This window comes from Lathyrus oleraceus, chromosome 5 (assembly GCF_024323335.1).
Source record: "Lathyrus oleraceus cultivar Zhongwan6 chromosome 5, CAAS_Psat_ZW6_1.0, whole genome shotgun sequence".
Taxonomy (NCBI): domain Eukaryota; kingdom Viridiplantae; phylum Streptophyta; class Magnoliopsida; order Fabales; family Fabaceae; genus Lathyrus; species Lathyrus oleraceus.
The window spans coordinates 623,838,815-623,851,631 of record NC_066583.1 but is presented as its reverse complement, the minus strand read 5'-3'; the positions used below and the strand labels follow the sequence as shown (position 1 = coordinate 623,851,631).

The 12,817-nt window shown below is 33.2% G+C and overlaps 1 non-coding gene across 1 annotated transcript; it reads left to right on the top strand.

Annotated features, from left to right (window-relative positions):
* The first annotated feature begins 9,587 nt into the window (after positions 1–9,587).
* On the top strand, positions 9,588–9,673 carry TRNAY-GUA (transfer RNA tyrosine (anticodon GUA)). The gene is given in 2 exon segments: positions 9,588–9,624; positions 9,638–9,673. It is a non-coding gene; the product is annotated as a tRNA-Tyr (tRNA).
* Positions 9,674–12,817: the final 3,144 nt, after the last annotated feature.

The following is a 12,817-nucleotide window of genomic DNA, read 5'->3' as shown; positions in this document are numbered from 1 at the left end:
AGCTTTGGGAACCATTGCCATGCTTGCCTTCATCTTCTCTTGGCCATATCTTTGCACCAATGATCTCCTAGGAGCTTTTAGACCTTGTGATTGCTCAAGCTACAAACAAAAGATTTTAGTGACATATTTTTGTGCTTTTGGTTAGTGAATAAAGATGAGAAAAGCAATAATATACAATTCAAGCATACTTGGTGATCTCAAACCACTCACAAGAGGTCCCACCCAAAGGCAAGGGGAACCAAGATGCTTATGATCCTTGAGGCTTTGCAAATGCAATGTTATGATGCCATGAGGGATCTTAGGGACAAACTTGGGGTCTTAAAATATGGTGAAAATTGTAGGAGATAGGGTCTAGGGAGACCCAATTTTGATATGATGAATTCATTTGGCCAACCACCATTAACCAACTTGCTAATTTCCAATTCTCTTGACTTTATTGGCTCTTGGTAGATCATATATGCATAAGATGATGAATTTTGAAGTGTACCTTGAGAAATTTTATCAATTGGTGAGATGGTTTGTTGGAGAAGTTACTCAAAATACCCAGTCAATCTAGGGTTTCCAAGGCAAATCACCCTCAAACTCTTGAAGAAAACTTGATCAATATAACATGTAGAGATCATTGGGACTCATATATGATGTTCATAACCATTCTTGAATCAATTCTTGGTTGTTCTCTTTGTTCATGAGGGTCTCAAACCTTAGATGTAAACTTGATGAATCAATGAGATCGTGCCCTTCCTACAAAAGAGTTAGGCAAATGCAAAGACATATTTTTGATATTTTGGTTAGTGAAATGATAAAATACAAGTATGATATAATCACAAAGGGCTTGGTGATCTCTCCCAAAACAAACCCAGTGAAGGTGGGGTAAGGAGGATGTCAAGACATGATCCCAATGCTAATGCTTATGATGAAATTGCATGAGGGATCTTAGGGTCAAAATTGGGGTCTTACAGTTGCCCCTATTTAAGGACATTCTAATTGAGGAGGTAAAGGTTAAAATCTTCATGTCGACTAAGTAGAATGGGCTTAAATAACAACATAGAAGTCCGATCTAAGTGAAGTGACCTAATTCTCTCTGCAATATTTGATCTTGGGATTATACAAACAATTCATATGAGTAGGTTGAACTATATAACTCTCTTATACAAGTGATATGAAGTTTTGAGCTAACGTTCAATCAAACGTCAAACATGAGAGAGATAAGAGAAGCCATAGTTCTCAAATTCTTTGTCATGGTCGTTTTGAATGCGAATGATCTTGTCAATCTCTTATCCTTTTTCATGTTCCAAACAAAGACAAAGAGTTTCATATTCATGTAAAATTTGAATTAATTGATATGAACAAAATTTTAATATAACTTATATAAATGTCTTTACTACATTAAAATGATAATCTTGGTCACCTCACCTACACAATACACACAAATCACGTGCCCCATGTTTTACACGATTATATTCTTAGTTATAAACAAACGCAATCAACAACCGAGCTTACCTCAGTTGGTAGAGTGGAGGACTGTAGTTGTCAAACAAACATCCTTAGGTCACTGGTTCGAATCTGGTAGGTCGGATGGAAGTTATACATTTCTCTAGTTTGAAAAACTTTTATAATTATTTTCAATGTTTAAAAACATTAAATTATGATTAGAGATATAACACCATCAATTATAGATGTTCGGTCAAAGTGGAGTGACCTAATTCTCTCTGCAAGATTTGATCTTGAGAGTATACAAAAATTCATATGAGTGGGTTGAACTATTGAACTCCCTTATACAAGGGATATAAAGTTTCGAGCTAACTTTCAACCAAACACAAAACACATGAGAGAAGAGATTAATCATCCTTCGAAACAGTGGATTGAAGCAGTTAGTCTTCTTTCCAAATAGTAACTTGAATCAAGTGTAATGCTAAACATATAAAAATATTTAACGTTGGGCTCCATCCCCTGCATATCTCATAGTGAGTGATCTTGGTACGCGACAAGTTTGTTAGTCGATTGTGAATATGACAAGCAATATTCATTACTTCTACCCCAAATGGATGTGGTATATGTTTGACATGGACCATAACTCTCGAAATTTCTTGCAAAGCACATTCTTCCATTTGACAATCTCATTCTACAGAGGTGTGACGAGGACATATAACTCATGGGAAATCCCTTTAGTAGTGTAAAATCAAGAGAAGCCGTAGTTCTCAAATCTTTGTCATGGTCGTTTTGAATGCTAATGATCTTGTTAATCTCTTATCCTTTTTCATGTTACAAACAAAGACAAAGAGTTTCAATTTCATGTTAATTTTGAATTAATTGATATAAACAAAATTTAAATATAACTTATATAAATGTCTTTACTACATTAAAATGATAATCTTAGCACCTCACCTACACAATACACGTAAATTAGCTGCCCCATGTTTTAAACGATTATATTCTTAGTTATAAACGAAGGAAATCAACAACTGACCTTAGCCTAGTTGGTAGAGCGGAGGACTGTAGTTCTTAAATAGACATCCTTAGGTCACTGGTTTGAATCCGATAGGTTGGATTTCAAAATTTTCTTTTTTATTCGTTGGAAATTATACATTTCTCTTTTTTTCTATCAATGAAAAGGGATATTTGAAAATTTTCTATCATTTTTCTTTAAATTAATTTTAAAAGTTATATATACTACATGAAGATTTGAATTATTTTTTGGTATAAAACAAAAAAGTAAAGATAAAAAACAAAATTATAATGGATATAAATAAATAAAAAATTTACTTGATTGGTTCTTAAATAATAATATAGGAAACTCAAAACATAATAAATCATTGTTGAACATGGGACTCCACTCATAAGAGGGAGTTGAATTGTGTGATTCATAAAAAGCATAGGTTGAAAAACTTTTATAATTATTTTCAAAGTTTAAAAACATATTAAATATGTATTAATAAATTAGCCGTAGAAAGATAAATAAGCATAAAATAGAGAGTTGATGGTTAGAGAGATAACATCAGCAATTATTGAAGTCCGATCCAAGTGAAGTGACCTAATTCTCTCTGCAATACTTGATCTTGGGAGTAAACAACAATCCATATGAGTAGGTTGAACTATATAACTCCCTTATCCAAGTGATATGAAGTTTCGAACTAACTTCCAATCAAACGTCAAACACGAGAGATAAGATATTAATCATCCTTCCAAACTGTGGATTATAGCTATTAGTCTTCTTTCCAAATAGTAATTTGAGTCAAGTGTAATGCTAAACATATGAAAATATTTAACATTGAGCTTCACCCCCTCCATATCTCATAGTGAGTGATCTTGGTATGCGACATGTTTGTTACTCGATTGTGAATATGACAAACAATATTCATTCCTTCTACCCCAAATGGATGTGGTATGTGTTTGACATGGACCATATTTCTCGACATTTATTGCAAAGTAAGGTTCTTCCTTTTGAAAATCTCATTCTAATGAGGTGTGACGAGGACAGATAACTCATGGGAAGTCCTTTTAGTAGTGCAAAATCAAGAGAAGCCATAATTCTCAAATTCTTTGTCATGGTCGTTTTGAATGCGAATGATCATGTCAATCTCTTATCCTTTTTGATGTTCAAAACAAAGACAAAGAGTTTCATATTCATGTCAAACTTGAATTAATTGATATGAACAAAATTTTAATATAACTTGTATAAATGACTTTACTACATTAAAATGATAATCTTGGTCACGTCATTTACACAATACACACAAATTACGTGCCCCGTGTTTTAAACGATTATATTCTTAGTTATAAACAAATGCAATCGACAACTGACCTTAGCTCAGTTGGTAGAGCGGAGGACTGTAGTTGTCAAACAGGCAGCCTTAGATCATTGGTTCGAATCCGGTAGGTTGGATGGAAATTATACATTTCTCTTTTAATCTATCAATGAAAAGGGAGAATCCGGTAGGTCGGATGGAAATTATAAATTTCTCATATCTCATAGTGAGTGATCTTGGTACGCGACAAGTTTGTTAGTTGATTGTGAACATGACAAGCAATATTCATTACTTCTATCCCAAATGGATGTGGTATATGTTTTACATGGACCATAACCCTTGACATTTCTCGCAAAACACATTCTTCCGTTTGACAATCTCATTCTACTGAGGTGTGACGAGGACAGATAACTCATGGGAAATCCCTTCAGTAGTGCAAAATCAAGAGAGGCCATAGTTCTCAAATTCTTTGTCATGGTCATTTTCAATATAACTTATATAAATGTATTTACATCATTAAAATGATATTCTTGGTCACCTCACCTACACAATACACACAAATTACCTGCTCCGTGTTTTAAACGATTATATTCTTAGTTATAAACGAAGGAAATCAACAACTAACCTTAGCACAGTTGGTAGAGCGGAGGATTGTAGTAGTCAAAAAGACATCCTTAGGATTGGTTTGAATCTGATAGGTCGGATTTCAAAATTTTCTTTTTTATTCGTTGGAAATTATACATTTCTTTTTTTTTCTATCAATGAAAAGGGATATTTGAAAAATTTCTATCATTTTTCTTTAAATTAATTTTAAAAGTTATATATACTACATGAGGATTTGAATTATTTTTTTTGTATAAAACAAAAAAATAGAGATAAAAAACAAAATTATAATGGATATAAATAAAAAAAAAATTTACTTGATTCGTTCTTAAATAATAATATAGGAAACTCAAAACATAATAAATCATGTTGAACATCGGACTCCACTCATAAGAGGGAGGTGAATTGTGTGTTTCATAAAAACTGTAGTTTGAAAAACATTTATAATTATTTTCAAAGTTGAAAAACATTTTAAATATGTTTTAATAAATTAGAAGTGGAAATATAAATAAGCAAAAAACAGAGAGTTGATGATTAAAGATTATAACGCCAGCAATTATAGAAGTTCGGTCAAAGTGAAGTGACCTAATTCTCTCTGCAAGATTTGATCTTGAGAGTATACAATAATTAATATGAGTGGGTTGAACTATTGAACTCCCTTATACAAGGGATATGAAGTTTCAAGCTAACTTCCAGCCAAACGTTAAACATGAGAGAGAAGAGATTAATCATCCTTCCAAACAGCGGATGGAAGCTATTAGTCTTCTTTCCAAATAGTAACTTGTGTCGAGTGTAATGCTAAAAATATGAAAATATTTAACTTTGGGCTTCATCCCCTTCCATATCTTGTAGTGAATCATCTTGGTACGCGACAAGTTTGTTACTCGATTGTGAATATGACAATCAATATTCATTACTTCTTCCCTAAATGGATGTGGTATATGTTTGACATGGACCATATTTCTCTACATTTCTTGCAAAGTGCGGTTCTTCCTTTTGAAAATCTCATTCTACTGAGGTGTGATGAGGACAAATAACTCATGGGAAGTTCCTTTAGTAGTGCAAAATCAAGAGAAGCCGTAGTTCTCAAATTCTTTGTCATGGTCGTATTGAACGCGAATGATCTTGTTAATATCTTATGCTTTTTCATGTTCCAAACAAAGACAAAGAGTTTCATATTCATGTAAAATTTGAATTAATTGATATGAACAAAATTTTAATATAACTTGATAAATGTCTTTACTACATTAAAATGATAATCTTGGTCACCTCAACTACACAATACACACAAGTTACGTGCCCCGTGTTTTAAACGATTATATTCTTAGTTATAAACAAACACAATCAACAACTGACCTTAGCTCAGTTGTTAGAGCGGAGGACTGTAGTTGTCAAACATACATCCTTAGGTCACTAGTTCGAATCTGGTAGGTCGGATGGAAATTATAAATTTCTCTTTTAATCTATCAATGAAAAGGGAGAATCCGGTAGGTAAGATGGAAATTATACATTTCTCTTTTAATCTATCAATTAAAAGGGAGGTGGATTTGTGTAGGTTATAACGTCACCAACTATAGAAGTTCGGTCAAATTGAAGTGACCTAATTCTCTCTGCAAGATTTGATCTTTAGAGTATACAATAATTCATATGAGTGAGTTGAACTATTGAACTCCCTTATATAAGGGATATGAAGTTTCGAGCTAACATCCAACCAAACATCAATCACCAGAGAAAAGAGATTAATCATCCTTCCAAACAAGGGATCGAAGTAGTTAGTCTTGTTTCCAAATAGTAACTTGAATCAAGTGTAATGCTAAACATATGAAAATATTTAGCGTTGGGGTTCATCCACCTCCATATCTCATAGTGAGTGATCTTGGTATACGACAAGTTTGTTTGTAGATTGTGAATATGACAAGCAATATTCATTACTTCTAACCCAAATGGATGTGGGATAGGTTTGACATGGACCATAACACTCGACATTTCTTGCAAAGCATGATTCTTCCTTTTGACAATCTAATTCTACTGAGGTGTGACGAGGACAAATTACTCATGGGAAATCCCTTATGTAGTGCAAAATGAAGAGAAGCCATAGTTCTCAAATTCTTTGTCATGGTCGTTTTGAATGCTAATGATATTGTCAATCTCCTATCCTTTTTCATGTTCCAAACAAAGACAAAGAGTTTCATATTCATGTAAAATTTGAATTAATGGATATGAACAAAATTTTAATATAACTTGTATAAATGTCTTTACTATATTAAAATTATAATCTTGGTCACCTCACCTACACAATACACACAAATTATGTGCCCCGTATTTTAAATGATTATATTCTTAGTTATAAACAAACGCAATCAAGAACCGACCTTAGCTCAGTTGGTAGAGCGGAGGATTGTAGTTATCAAACAGATGTCCTTAGGTCACTGGTTCGGATTCGGTAGGTCGGATGGAAATTATACATTTCTCTTTTAATCTATCAATGAAAAAATGCTAAACATATGAAAATTTTTAATCTTGGGTTTCATCCACTTCCATATCTCATAGTGAGTGATCTTGGTACACGACAAGTTTGTTAGTCGATTGTCAATATGACAAGCAATATTCATTACTTCTACCCCAAATGGACATGGGATAGGTTTGACATGGACCATAACTCTGGACATTTCTTGCAAAGCATGATTCTTCCTTTTGACAAAGTCATTCTACTGAGGTGTGACGAGGACAGATAACTCATGGGAAATCCCTTCAGTAGTGCAAAATCAAGAGAGACCATAGTTCTCAAATTCTTTGTCATGGTCATTTTGAATGCTAATGATCTTGTCAATCTCTTATCCTTTTTCATGTTCCAAACAAAGACAAAGAGTTTCAATTTCATGTTAACTTTGAATTAATTGATATAAACAAAATTTTAATATAACTTATATAAATGTCTTTACTACATTAAAATGATAATCTTAGCACCTCACCTACACAATACACACAAATTACGTGCCCCGTGTTTTAAACGATTATATTCTTAGTTATAAAGGATGGAAATCAACAACCGAACTTAGCTTAGTTGGTAGAACGGAGGACTGTAGTTGTAAACAGACATCCTTAGGTCACTGGTTTGAATCCGGTAGGTCGGTTCGAAATTTTAAATCTCTGTTTTTATCTATCAATGAAACTCAAAACATAATAAGTCATTGTTGAACATGGGACTCCACTCAAAGTTGAAAAACATTTTGAATATGTTTTTAATAAATTATCAGTGGAAATATAAATAAGCAAAAAATAGAGAGTTGATGATTAGAGATTATAACGCCATCAATTATAGAAGTTCGGTCAAAATGAAGTGACCTAATTCTCTCTGCAAGATTTAATCTTGAGAGTATACAGTAATTCATATGAGTGGGTTGAACTATTGAACTCCTTTATACAAGGGATATGAAGTTTCGAGCTAACTTCCAACCAAACATCAAACACTGGAGAGAAGAGATTAATCATCCTTCCAAACAGCGGATTGAAGCAGTTAGGCTTCTTTCCAAATATTAACTTGAATAAAGTGTAATGTTAAACATATGAAAATATTTAACGTTGGGCTTCATCCACCTCCGTATCTCATAGTGAGTGATCTTGGTACACGACAAGTTTGTTAGTCGATTGTGAATATGACAAGCAATATTCACTACTTCTACCCCAAATGGATGTGGGATAGGTTTGACATGGACCATAAGTCTCGACATTTCTTGCAAAGCACGATTCTTCCTTTTGACAATCTCATTCTGCAGAGGTGTGACGAGGACAGATAACTCATCGGAAATCCCTTTAGTAGTGCAAAATCAAGAGAAGCCATAGTTCTCAAATTCTTTGTCATGGTCGTTTTGAATGCTAATGACCTTCTCAATCTCTTATCCTTTTTCATGTTCCAAACAAAGACAAAGAGTTTCAATTTCATGTTAATTTTGAATTAATTGATAGAAACAAAATTTTAATATAACTTATATAAATGTCTTTACTACATTAAAATGGTAATCTTAGCCCCTCACCTACACAATACACACAAATTACGTGCCCCGTGTTTTAGACGATTATATTATTAGTTATAAACGAAGGAAAACAACAATCGAACTTAGCTCAGTTGGTAGAACGGAGGACTGTAGTTGTCAAACAGACATCCTTAGGTCATTGGTTTGAATTCGGTAGCTCGGATCGAAATTTTAAATCTCTGTTTTTATCTATCAATGAAACGCAAAACATAATAAATGATTGTTGAATATGGGACTCCACTCATAAGAGGGAGGTGAATTGTGTGTTTCATAAAAATTGTAGTTTGAAAGACTTTTATCATTATTTTCAACGTTGAAAAACATTTTGAATATGTTTTTAATAAATTATTAGTGGTAATATAAATAAGCAAAAAATAGAGAGTTGATGATTAGAGATTATAACGCCATCAATTATAGAAGTTCGGTCAAAATGAAGTGACCTAATTCTTCCTGCAAGATTTAATCTTGAGAGTATACAGTAATTCATATGAGTCGGTTAAACTATCGAACTCCTTTATACAAGGGATATGAAGTTTCGAGCTAACTCACAACAAAACATCAAACACTGGAGAGAAGAGATTAATCATCCTTCCAAACAGCGGATTGAAGCAGTTAGGCTTCTTTCCAAATAGTAACTTGAATCAAGTGTAATGCTAAACATATGAAAATATTTAACGTTGGCCTTCATCCACCGCCATATCTCATAGTGAGTGATCTTGGTACACGACAAGTTTGTTAGTCGATTGTGAATATGACAAGAAATATTCATTACTTCTACCCCAAAAGGGTGTGGGATAGGTTTGACATGGACCATAACTCTCGACATTTCTTGCATAGCACGTTTCTTCCTTTTGAAAATCTCATTCTACGGAGGTGTGACGAGGATAGATTACTCATGGGAAATCCTTTTAGTAGTGCAAAATCAAGAGAAGCCATAGTTCTCAAATTCTTTGTCATGGTCGTTTTGAATGCTAATGATCTTGTCAATCTCTTATCCTTTTTCATGTTCCAAACAAAGACAAAGAGTTTCAATTTCATGTTAACTTTGAATTAATTGATATAAACAAAATTTTAATATAACTTATATAAATGTCTTTACTACATTAAAATAATAATCTTGGTCACCTCACCTACAGAATACACACAAATTACATGCGGTGTTTTACACAATTGTATTCTTAGTTATAAAAAATGCAATCAACAACCGACCTTAGCTCAGTTGGTAGAGCGGAGGACTGTAGTTGTCAAACAGACATCCTTAGGTCACTGGTTCGAATCCGGTAGGTCGGATCAAAAATTTACATTTCTCTTTTTATCTATCAATGAAACTCAAAACATAATAAATCATTGTTGAACATGGGACTCCACTCATAAGAGTGAGGTGAATTGTGTGTTTCATAAATACTGTAGTTTGAAAAACTTTTATGATTAGTTTCAAAGTTGAAAAACATTTTAAATATGTTTTAATAAATCAGCAGTGGAGATATAAATAAGCAAAAAATAGAGAATTTATGATTAGAGATTATAACCCCAGCAATTATAGAAGTTTGGTCAAAGTGAAGTGACATAATTCTCTCTGCAAGATTTGATCTTGAGAGTATACAATAATTCATATGAGTCAGTTGAACTATTGAACTCCTCTATATAAGGGATATGAAGTTTCGAGCTAACTTACAACAAAACATCAAACACCGGAGCGAAGAGATTAATCATCCTTCCAAACAGCGGATTGAAGCAGTTAGTCTTATTTCCAAAGAGTAACTTGAATAAAGTGTAACGCTAAACATATGAAAATATTTAACATGGGCTTCATCCCCTTCCATATCTCATAGTGAGTGACCTTGGTAAGCGACAAGTTTGTTAGTCGATTGTGAATATGACAAGCAATATTCACTACTGCTACCTCAAATGGATGTGGTATATGTTTGACATGGACCATAAGTCTCGACATTTCTTGCAAAGCACAATTCTTCCTTTTGACAATCTCGTTCTACAGAGGTGTGACGAGGACAGATAACTCATGGGAAATCCCTTTAGTAGTGCAAAATCAAGAGAAGCCATAGTTCTCAAATTCTTTGTCATGGTCGTTTTGAATGCTAATGATCTTGTCAATCTCTTATCCTTTTTCATGTTCCAAACAAAGACAAAGAGTTTCAATTTCATGTTAACTTTGAATTAATTGATATAAACAAAATTTTAATATAACTTATATAAATTTATTTACTACATTAAAATGATAATCTTAGCACCTCACCTACACAATACACACAAATTACGTGCCCCTGTTTTAGACGATTATATTCTTAGTTATAAACGAAGGAAACCAACAACCGAACTTAGCTCAGTTGGTAGAACGGAGGACTGTAGTTGTCAAACAGACATCCTTAGGTCACTGGTTTGAATTCGGTAGATCGGATCGAAATTTTAAATCTCTGTTTTTATCTACCAATGAAACTCAAAACATAATAAATCATTGTTGAACATGGGACTCCACTCATAAGAGTGAGGTGAATTGTGTGTTTCATAAAAACTGTAGTTTGAAAAACTTTTATGATTAGTTTCAAAGTTGAAAAACATTTTAAATATGTTTTAATAAATTAGCAGTGGAAATATAAAAAAGCAAAAAATGGAGAGTTGATGTTTAGAGATTATAACCCCAACAATTATAGAAGTTCGGTCAAAGTGAAGTGACATAATTCTCTCTGCAAGATTTGATCTTGAGAGTATACAATAATTCATATGAGTGGGTTGAACTATTGAACTCTTTTATACAAGGGATATGAAGTTTCGAGCTAACTTACAACAAAACATCAAACACCGGAGAGAAGAGATTAATCATCCTTCCAAACAGCGGATTGAAGCAGTTAGTCTTATTTCCAAATTGTAACTTGAATAAAGTGTAATGCTAAACATATGAAAATATTTAACATGGGCTTCATCCCCCTCCATATCTCATAGTGAGTGACCTTGAGAAGCGACAAGTTTGTTAGTCGATTGTGAATATGACAAGCAATATTCACTACTTCTACCCCAAATGGATGTGGTATATGTTTGACATGGACCATAAGTCTCGACATTTCTTGCAAACCACGATTCTTCCTTTTGACAATCTCATTCTACAGAGGTGTGACGAGGACAAATACCTCATGGGAAATCCCATTAGTAGTGCAAAATCAAGAGAAGCCATAGTTCTCAAATTCTTTGTCATGGTCGTTTTGAATGCTAATGATCTTGTCAATCTCTTATCCTTTTTCATGTTCCAAACAAAGACAAAGAGTTTCAATTTCATGTTAACTTTGAATTAATTGATATAAACAAAATTTTAATATAACTTATATAAAATTCTTTACTACATTAAAATGATAATCTTAGCACCTCACCTACACAATACACACAAATTACGTGCCCCGTGTTGTAGACGATTATATTCTTAGTTATAAACGAAGGAAACCAACAACTGAACTTAGCTCAGTTGGTAGAACGGAGGACTGTAGTTGTAAAACAGACATCCTTGGGTCACTGGTTTGAATTCGGTAGGTCGGATCGAAATTTTAAATCTCTGTTTTTATCTCTCAATGAAAATCAAAACATAATAAATCATTGTTGAACATGGGACTCCACTCATAAGAGTGAGGTGAATTGTGTGTTTCATAAAAACTGTAGTTTGAAAAACTTTTATGATTAGTTTCAAAGTTGAAAAACATTTTAAATATGTTTTAATAAATCAGCAGTGGAAATATAAATAAGCAAAAAATAGAGAATTTATGATTAGAGATTATAACCCCAGCAATTATAGAAGTTTGGTCAAAGTGAAGTGACATAATTCTCTCTGCAAGATTTGATCTTGATAGTATACAATAATTCATATGAGTCAGTTGAACTATTGAACTCCTCTATATAAGGGATATGAAGTTTCGAGCTAACTTACAACAAAACATCAAACACCGGAGCGAAGAGATTAATCATCCTTCCAAACAGCGGATTGAAGCAGTTAGTCTTATTTCCAAAGAGTAACTTGAATAAAGTGTAACGCTAAACATATGAAAATATTTAACATGGGCTTCATCCCCTTCCATATCTCATAGTGAGTGACCTTGGTAAGCGACAAGTTTGTTAGTCGATTGTGAATATGACAAGCAATATTCACTACTGCTACCTCAAATGGATGTGGTATATGTTTGACATGGACCATAAGTCTCGACATTTCTTGCAAAGCACAATTCTTCCTTTTGACAATCTCGTTCTACAGAGGTGTGACGAGGACAGATAACTCATGGGAAATCCCTTTAGTAGTGCAAAATCAAGAGAAGCCATAGTTCTCAAATTCTTTGTCATGGTCGTTTTGAATGCTAATGATCTTGTCAATCTCTTATCCTTTTTCATGTTCCAAACAAAGACAAAGAGTTTCAATTTCATGTTAACTTTGAATTAATT